The 9,636-nt window shown below is 44.9% G+C and overlaps 1 pseudogene; it reads left to right on the top strand.

The window, feature by feature from the left end:
• The window catches only part of LOC111954058 (translocating chain-associated membrane protein 2-like), a 17,370-nt pseudogene that overhangs the window by 5,833 nt on the left and 1,901 nt on the right, over nt 1–9,636 (top strand).

The raw sequence follows: 9,636 nt of genomic DNA, 5'->3' as shown, positions 1-9,636 counted from the left end.
CGCATTCCTAGCTGTAGCCTACGTTTGTGTATGACCAGTGTCCCTTGTTATTCATTATGCCTCCCTGTTCTTCATTGTTTGTCCTCCCGTCCGTCCTGTTTGTCTGTCCATCCGTCCTGTTTCTGTCCTCCTGTCTGTCATTCCGTCTGTCTTCCCTTCCGTCCGTCCTCCCGTCTGTCTTCCCTTCTGTACGTCCGTCCGTCTGTCCGTACGTCCTACCGTCTGTCTGTCCGTCATCCTGTTTGTCCGCCCTCCTGTCTGTCCGTCCGTCCGTCCATCCGCCCTCCTGTCTGTCCGTCCGCCCTCCTGTCTGTCCGTCCTGTCTGTCATTCCGGCTGTCCTCCTGTCTGTCATTCCGTCCTTCCGTCTGTCTTCCTTACGTCTGTCTTCCCTTCCTTCCGTCTGTCTTCCCGTCCGTCCTTCCGTCTGTCTTCCCTTCCCTTCCGTCTCTCTTCCCTTCCCTTCCGTCTGTCTTCCCTTCCCTTCCGTCCGTCCTCCCGTCTGTCTTCCTTTCCCTTCCGTCCGTCCTCCCGTCTGTCTTCCTTTCCCTTCCGTCCGTCCTCCCGTCTGTCTTCCCTTCCTCCCGTCTGTCTGTCCATTCTCCTGTGTGTCCGTCCATCCGTCCGCCCTCCTGTCTGTCCGCCCTCCTGTCTGTCCGTCCGCCCTTCCTCCTATCGGTCATCCTTTCTGTCCGTCCGCCTGTCTGTCTGTCCTGCTTGTCTGTCTGTCCGTCCGTTCTCCTGTCTGCCATCCTGTCTGTCCGTCCTCCTGTCTGTCCTGTCTGTCCATCCTCCTGTCTGTCCATCTATCATCCTTTCTGTCTGTCCTCCTGTCTGTCCGTTCTCCTGTCTGCCTGTCCGTCCGTCATCATGTCTGCCTGTCTATCCATCTGCCTGTCCGTCCTGTCTATCGGTCTTCCTGTCTGTCGGCCTGTCTTGTCTGACTGTCGGTCTTCCTGTCTTGTCTGTCTGTCCGTCCGTCCATTCTCCTGTCCTGTCGGTCTTCCTGTCTGTCGGTCTGTCTGCACGGTCTTTCTGCCCGTCCTCCCGTCTGTCTGTCGGGTCTTCCTGTTTCTCTGTCTGTCTGTCGGGTCTTCCTGTTTGTCTGTCGGGTCTTCCTGTTTGTCTGTATGTCCTCCCTCCTGCCTCTCTGTCCTCCCTCCTGCCTGTCTGTCTGTCCTCCTGCCTGTCTGTCGGTCTTCTTGTCTGTCTGTTCGTCCTTCGGTCCGTCTGTCCAGAGGGAGAGGTGACGTTGTACCAGTACGGCTGGCAAGACTGCACCACCATCCTCTTCTATTTCTTCATCACCATCATCCTCCACGCCGTGGTGCAGGAGTACGTCCTGGATGTAAGTACTACCGAGACCCACTGCATTTTGGGTATTAGTGTTTTTGTATCCCCTAGATCATTTTTTTCTAAGTAGGGTGCAAAGGTTCCCAAAGCAACAGCCAAGGCACTCTGGCATCTTAACTGTCTGTCAATTGAAACCAATATATGCTAAACTATTACAGGCTGGAGTCAATGGGGGCTAGGCGGGGTGGCCCGACTTATTGATACAATGGTAGGGAAACACAAGTGATAAAATGGAGATTCAGGTCTGAGTAGCAAGAGCACCCTTTTAAGCACAGATGTAGGATCAGTCAATCATTACATGAACCATTTGAAGTGGACATGCGAAACTGACCTTAGATCAGTGTCAATTGGGCCTACTCCAGACAGACTCCTCAGGAGGTCACAAGGTCAAATTGAGTTATCTTTCTGTCTGCTCTCCTAGACAACTTGCAGGACACAGGAATGTAGCCTGTGCTCGTATCCACAAAGCAGTGCTGATYTAGGATCTATACCWTTATATTCTTTATTCATTATGGMAAAAAWTCTAAAAGGCAAAACTGATCTTAGATCAGCACTCCYACTCTAAGATGCTTTGTGGATACGGGCCCTGATCCCAAATCTGTTTGGGCTATCTTGCTAACTCCTAATGTTTAGCAAGACCGTGACCATAAGAGTTGGCCAGACGACACAAACAGATCTGGGACCCGGGTAACAGGAATGAGATTGTAATGGGATTGTTATTATTTTCCTCTCTAGCTCCATACTCAAGTGTGTTTTACAATGGCTTAACGCTTGAACGGCATGTCTCTGCTCAGAGGGGTGTACTACAAAGCAGCATATGGAGTTAGCCAGCAAAGTTGTCAACATTTTCTGATATAACTCTAATTTATTTAACAAACAAAAAGACATATCTAGGTTTAGCTTTTTTTTWATGAACCATAAAATCAGTAGTTATTTCTGTTMTGGAAGTTAGCTGGCTAACTCATTGATCCTGCTTTGTAGTAACCCYTCAGAAGGGCTTCAGAGTGGCTAAAAATACCCATCTTGTTTGTAGGTCATTTTATTTTTGTACACTTCATTTGTATCATGATGACATTTTGCAGCTCTTTTTTTTTCGTTGTTAGAAAGTGAATAGGCGCCTCCATCTCTCAAAAAGCAAGAACACCAAGTTCAGTGAGTCAGGCCAGCTGTGTGTGTTTCACCTGGTGTCCAGCGTGTGGAGTTTCTACATACTTATAACAGTAAGAAACGCATGAATGCACACAAACACATACGCAGCCACACACACATTAATGTGTAGTGTTAGGTCAAATCTTCATGAACAATTCCACTGTCTCCCTTGTCCCTTTGCAGGAAGGATACGTGTTTCACCCAAGCAGCCTTTGGGAGAACTACCCACATGTCCACCTCCGGTATGATGACTCAGCACTAAACAGGGACTGCATCTGAAATGGAATAGCAGACTACTCTTAACCAGGACCTGTAGGGTAGTTCCAGTGATTTTTATATATATATATATATACAGTGCTCTCGGAAAGTATTCAGACCCCTTGACAAAACACATTTTGTTACATTACACACGTATTCAAAAATCTATTAAATAAATAAAAAATCCTCATCAATCTACACACAATACCCCATAATGACAAAGGGCTAACAGGTTTAGATTTCTTTTGCAAATGTATTAACAATTAAAAAATGGTACCTTATTTACATAACTATTCCAACCCTTTGCTATGAGACTTGAAATTGAGCTCAGGTGCATCCTGTTTCCATTGATCATCCTTGAGATGTTTCTACAACTTGATTGAAGTTACCTGTGGTAAATTCAATTGATTGGACATGATTTGGAAAGGCACACACCTGTCTATATAAGGTTCTGCAGTTGACAGTGCATATCAGAGCAAAACCAAGCCATGAGGTCGAAGGAATTGTCCGTAGAGCTCCGAGACAGGATTGTGTCGAGGCAGAGATCTGGGGAAGGACACCAAAACATTTCTGCAGTATTGAAGGTCCCCAAGAACACAGTGGCCTCCATCATTCTTAAATGGAAGAAGTTTGAAGACTCTTCCTAGAATTGGCCACCTGGCAAAACTGAGCAATCGGGGCAGAAGGGCCTTGGTCAGGGATGTGAACAAAAACCCGATGGTCACTCTGACAGAGCTCCAGAGTTCCTCTGTGGAGATGGGAGAACCTCCCAGAATGTCAACCATCTCTGCAGCATTCCACCAATCAGGCCTTTATGGTAGAGTGGCCAGATGGAAGCCACTGTTCAGTAAAACGCACGACAGCCTGCTTGGAGTTTGCCAAAAGACACCTAAAAAATCTCAGACCATGAGAAACAAGATTCTTTGCTCTGCTGAAATCAAGATTTAAGTTTTTGGCAAGAATGCAAAGCCTCACATCTGGAGGAAACCTGGCAGCATCCCTACAGTGAAGCATGGTGGTGGCAGCATCATACTGTGGGGATGTTTTTCAGCGGCAGGGACTGGGAGACTAGTCAGGATCGAGGGAAATATGAACGGAGCAMAGTATAGAGCGGTCCTTGATGAAAACCTGCTCAGGACCTCAGACAGGATTGAAGGTTCACCTTCCAACAGGATAATGATGCTAAGCACACAGCCAAGAGAGCGGCAGAGAGTGGCTTCTGGACAAGTCTCTGAATGTCTCTTGAGTGAACACAGCCAAGCCCGTGACTTTGAACTGATCGTTGAACATCTTGCTGGAGAGACCTGAAAAATAGCATGTGTAGCAAATGCTCCCCATCCAACATGACAGAGCTGTGAGAGTATCTGCAGCAGAATGAATGGGGAAACACGCCAAAATACAGTGCTGTGCCAAGCGATTGATAGGCCGTCGTACCCAAGATAGACTCTACAGTCCGTGGCCAAAAGTTTTGAAGAGATGACACAATATAACTGTTTCAGACAAGTCTTTTCGCTTGCTAATGCAGTTTTGTATGATGGGCAATTTTGCTATATACTCCAGAATGGTTATTATCTGTAACTATCGAGTGATCAGCAATTGAATTTGCATATTAATTGCACAAGTGCCCGCTCTTTGCATGCTAAATTAACTGAATCCCCACAAACTACTTTCCAGCTGCATTTCAGACCCTGCCACAAAAATGGACTCAGCTGACAATCATGTCGTGATTCTTCTCGTTAACACGGTGTGAGTAAGTTATGACGAACAGAGGCTGGAGCATCACTACGTGTCTAATGCTAAATTTGAGTTTGAATAACAGACTGGAAGCTTCAAAAGGGAGGGTTGGGTGCTTGACATTCTTCATATTTCTTACCTACATGGTACACTCTCACAAGTGAAGAAACGTGGCGCTGCCATGCAATTGGCTTTGCACAAAAAGGCGTTCACAGGCAAGGATTGCCTATGCCAGTAGGAGCACAAAGTCCAGATGCATTGTAACTTCGGATTCATTCAAGACTTCAGGAGAGCGGTTCAATGTTGTAGTAAGTGTTTCAGGGCGTCCAAGAAGTTCCGCAAGTGCCACCGACCCGTCTACTGAAGTTTGATGTCAGCTTGCGGGATCGGGGCACGCACGCAGGTACAGAGCTTGCTCAGGAATGGTAGCGGCAGGTGTGAGTGCATTCTGCACGCAGCAGTGAGGCGAAGACTTTTCCTGGGATGGCCCTTGGTGTCAAAGAAGGGCAGCAAAAAGAAGCCACTTCTCCAGGAAAAACATCAGGGACAGACTGATATTTCTGCCAATAAAGGTACAGGGATTGGACGTGCTGAGGACTGGGTGTAAAGTCATGTGTCCTCTGATGAATCCCTTTCCGATTGTTTGTGATGTGTTCATCGGAAAAAGCTTGTCCGGAGAAAGACAAGGTGAGCACTACCATCAGTCCTGTGTCCTGCCAACGAAAGCATCCTAGAACATTCATGTGTGGGGTTGCTTCTTCAGCCAGGGGTGTGGCTCACTTCACAATTTTGCCCTAAAGTAGACACAGCCATGAATAAAGAATGGTACCAACACATCCTCTGAGAGCAACTTCTCCCAACCGTCCAGGAACAGTTTGGTGACAAACAATGCCTTTTCCAGCATGATGGAGCACCTTGCCATAAGGCAAAAGTGATAACTAAGTGGCTCGGGGAACAAAACATCGATATTTTGGGTCCATGGCCAGGAAACTCCCCAGACCTTAATCCCATTGAGAATGTGTGGTCAATCCTCATGAGGCGGGTGGACAAACAAAACCCCACAAATTCAGACAAACTCCAAGCATTGATTATGCTAGAATGGGCTGCCATCAGTCAGGATGTGGGCCAGAAATTAATTGACAGCATGCCAGGGCGGATTGCAGAGGTCTTGAAAAGAAGGGTCAACACTGCAAATATTGAGTCTTTGTATAAACTTCATGTAATTGTCAATAAAAGCCTTTGACACTTATGAAATGCTTGTAATTATACTTCAGTATTCCATAGTAGCATCTGCCAAAAATATCTAAAGACACTGAAGCAGCAAACTTTGTGGAAATTAATATTTGTCATTGTCAAAACTTTTGGCCACGACTGTAGGCTGTAATCGTTGCCAAAGGTGCTTCAATAAAGTACTGAGTAAAGGGTCTGAATACTTATGTAAATGTAATATTTCAGTTTAATTTAATACATTTGCAAAAATGTCTAAACCTGTTTTTGCTTTGGCATTATAGGGTATTGTGTGTGGATTGATGAGGGGGGGACTATTTAATCTATTTTAGAATAAGTCTTAACGTAAGAAAATGTGGAAAAAGTCAAGGGGTCTGAATATTTTCCTCATGCACTGTATATATACAATAGATGACTGATAGGGGGCGCTGTGATTTTTGGTTATTTCACCTTTATTTAACCAGGTAGGCCAGTTGAGAACAAGTACAACTGCGACCTGGCCAAGATGAAGCAAAGCAGTGCGACAAAAACAACAACAGAGTTACACATGGGATAAACAAACGTATAGTCAGTAACACAATAGAAAAATCTATGTACAGTGTGTGCAAAAGATTAGGGAGGTAAGACAATAAATAGGCCATAGTGGCGAAATAATTACAATTTAGCATTAACACTGGAGTGAATAGATGTGCAGAAGATGATGTGCAAGTAGAGATACTGGGATGCAAAGACCAAAAAATAAATAAATAACAATATGGGGATGAGGTTGTTGGGTGTGCTATTTACAGATGGGCTGGGTTGAAGCCACCKTGCTTCCATCTTGGCACTCCTCCATTGTAATTGTTTTTTGTTTTGGAGTATATAGAAATGCATTAATGTCTACATTGGATTTTGCCACATGTATTTTATTAGACACCTTAATGCATACTTTATAKKATGTCAGCTAAACAMGTTAAAAATTAAAACAAAAACATTTTCCTTAAAGTATAATTTTGAGATGACTAATGTTACTGTCGCCACTACAACATACTTAAATACATGTTATTTTGTTCTTGAAACATTTAATTGAAAYATTGTAGAATTCCATTCATTCCCATGGAAGACTGATCCTACTKGGGATTGCCGGTGGCTTCAAAGCCTCTCAATGGCAAATGCATAGCATCAGCAATCCAGGGTTTCTATACATCACTGGGTAGTTCCCCTGTTCTGTACCGTATCCTTGAACAACCGCTCTCTCTCTGTTGCAGTTTTCAGGTGAAGTTCTTTTACCTCACTCAGCTGGCCTACTGGCTTCACGCCCTGCCTGAGCTCTACTTCCAGAAAGTACGCAAGGTCAGTGCTGAGGCTGTGGGAAACAGAGGACTGATATCTGTGTGTGTGTGTTGTGTGAAAACAATTAGCTGAAAGGAAATCTTCATTAAATCAGCCCATAGACTGAATAAGGAATTCTGTCAGATTATATTCATCATAAAAATGATTGTTTACCCAAATGACAATCACATGTTACTTTCCTGACATTGAAAAGCTTGTTTCCAAAAGGACTTAATGATGAAATGCCTTTGTATGTTATTCTGTGAATTGGAACATGATATGTGTCTCTTGTAGATTATTCTGACGTTTTTCATATGATGTACCCAATGACTAATGAACTTGCTATGTCTCATTGAGATTATACAGAAGTGTTCAATACGCCTTATTTATACACTTTTTGTAATATTTATGAAATGCACTTGTTATATTTGGTTAGCACTTATTTATTTTCCTTTGCCTCCAACCCCCTTCGATGTGTAGAAGTGGATGTGGTGGGGCCAGGTCTACATAAGGGTGCAACTTTCAAAAAATCCCAAAAGCTCTGACGAAGGCCGTGTGGCCGATACGTAAGCTTATTAAATATCGGTGATACTATCAAGACCATGTGTGCGGTTTCCTTTTTCCTTCATCTTGTTCAATTGTTGTTGCCATGCACCTGCAATAAGATTGCTCAGATGTGCGAGTGTTTTTTTGAATCTGAACATTGAAAGCTGCAATTCATCTCATTGTCCTAGAGACTCCTTTACTTTCACGTAAAAGAAAATGATATGGAAACGTGCCATTCGGGTGAACTATTCCCTAAATTAGTTGCACCCACATGCCGTCTTTCTGCAGTGGTTCCATTCCTGTTGACAGACCAGAGAGTTCTTGGTGTGACTGCTTGTTGTCGTTGATCGCTCAGGAGGAGATATCGCCAGCTGCAGTACATCTGTCTCTACCTGCTGCACATCTTGCAGCATACCTGCTCAAGTAAGACACCTATAGAAGCACCTATATAAACATAGACAAGTACCTAATATTAGCACAAATACATATAAAAGCGCATGAGCACATATACACATAAGCATATCTACACCCATATAACCTAATACTCCTTCCATGTCCTCCCTCCTCTCCACAGTTTGAGTCCTGTGGGCCTGGTACTCCTCTGTCTGCAGTACCTGTCTGAGCTGGGCTTCCACATGCCAGAATATTCTACTTCACTGATGAGAGCCACCAAAAGATGTGAGTTCCTATTTCCAACTCTGTGGCCTTGTGGTAGAGTGTCCGGCCTCAGATTGAAAGGTTGGGGGATCCCGGTTGAGTCATACAAAAGACTCTTAAACTGGGACCTGATCCCGCTCCACTTGGAACTCATTATTAGGGAGATAGCCTGGGGGTAAGGCCCTGTGATAGACTAGTTTCCTGTCCAGGAGGTGTACTTGTACATCAAGCTGCCTACCCCTACAGAATCAGGAGATAGACAAGCATCCTGTCCAGGAGGTGTACTTGTAACTCAAGCTGCCTACACTCTACAGAATCAGGAGACGGGCTCCTGCCCAATGGGCCATTCTGTGCTCGACAAGGCTTGCTTACCTTTTGTCATAACCTTCTTACTTTACTTTCCAACTGCACAACAACATATCATATAGAAGTGCTGTTCATATTATAATGTGACGTGAACAGCACTTCATTAAAAGTAGACTCTGTAATATGACATCACCAGACATATTGGGGGCGACTTCCTGAAAAACAACCTGCCAAGAATCCCCTATTGGCTCATTGCAATTTCAACATTCTTGGCCATTATATATATTTGTGTGTGTGTATTTATGTACACTGCTTCAAAAAATAAAGAGACACTAAATAACACATCCTAGATCTGAATGAATGAAATATTTCTTATGAAATACTTTTTTCTTTACATAGTTGAATGTTTATCAACCCATGGAGGTCTGGATTTGGAGTCACACTCAAAATGAAAAGTGGAAAAACACTACAGGCTGATCCAACTTTGATGTAATGTCCTTAAAAACAAGTCAAAATGAGGCTCAGTAGTGTGTTGTGGCCTCCACGTGCCTGTATGACCTCCCTACAAATGCCTGGGCATGTCCTGATGTAGGTGGCGGATGGTCTCCTGAGGGATCTCCTCCAGACCTGGACTAAAGCATCCGCCACTCCTGGACAAGTCTGTGGTGCAACGTGGCGTTGGTGGATGGAGCGAGAACATGATGTCCCAGATTGCTCAATTGATTCAGGTCTGGGAACGGGCGGGCCAGTCCATAGCATCAATGCCTTCCTCTTGCAGGAACTGCTGAAACACTCCAGCCACATGAGGTCTAGCATTGTCTTGCATTAGGAGGAACCCCAGGGCCAACCGCACCAGCATATGGTCTCACAAGGGGTCTGAGGATCTCATCTCGGTACCTTAATGGCAGTCAGGCTACCTCTGGCGAGCACATGGAGGGCTGTGCGGCCACCCCAAAGAAATGCCTCTCACACCATGACTGACCCACCGCCAAACCGGTCATGCTGGAGGATGTGCAGGCTAGCAGAACGTTCTCCACGGCGTCTCCAGACTGTCACGTCTGTAATGTGCTCAGTGTGAACCTGCATTCATCTGTTG

The sequence above is a fragment of the Salvelinus sp. IW2-2015 genome, linkage group LG28 (genome assembly GCF_002910315.2).
Source record: "Salvelinus sp. IW2-2015 linkage group LG28, ASM291031v2, whole genome shotgun sequence".
NCBI classification, from domain to species: domain Eukaryota; kingdom Metazoa; phylum Chordata; class Actinopteri; order Salmoniformes; family Salmonidae; genus Salvelinus; species Salvelinus sp. IW2-2015.
This window is presented reverse-complemented; position numbering and strand designations above follow the sequence as displayed.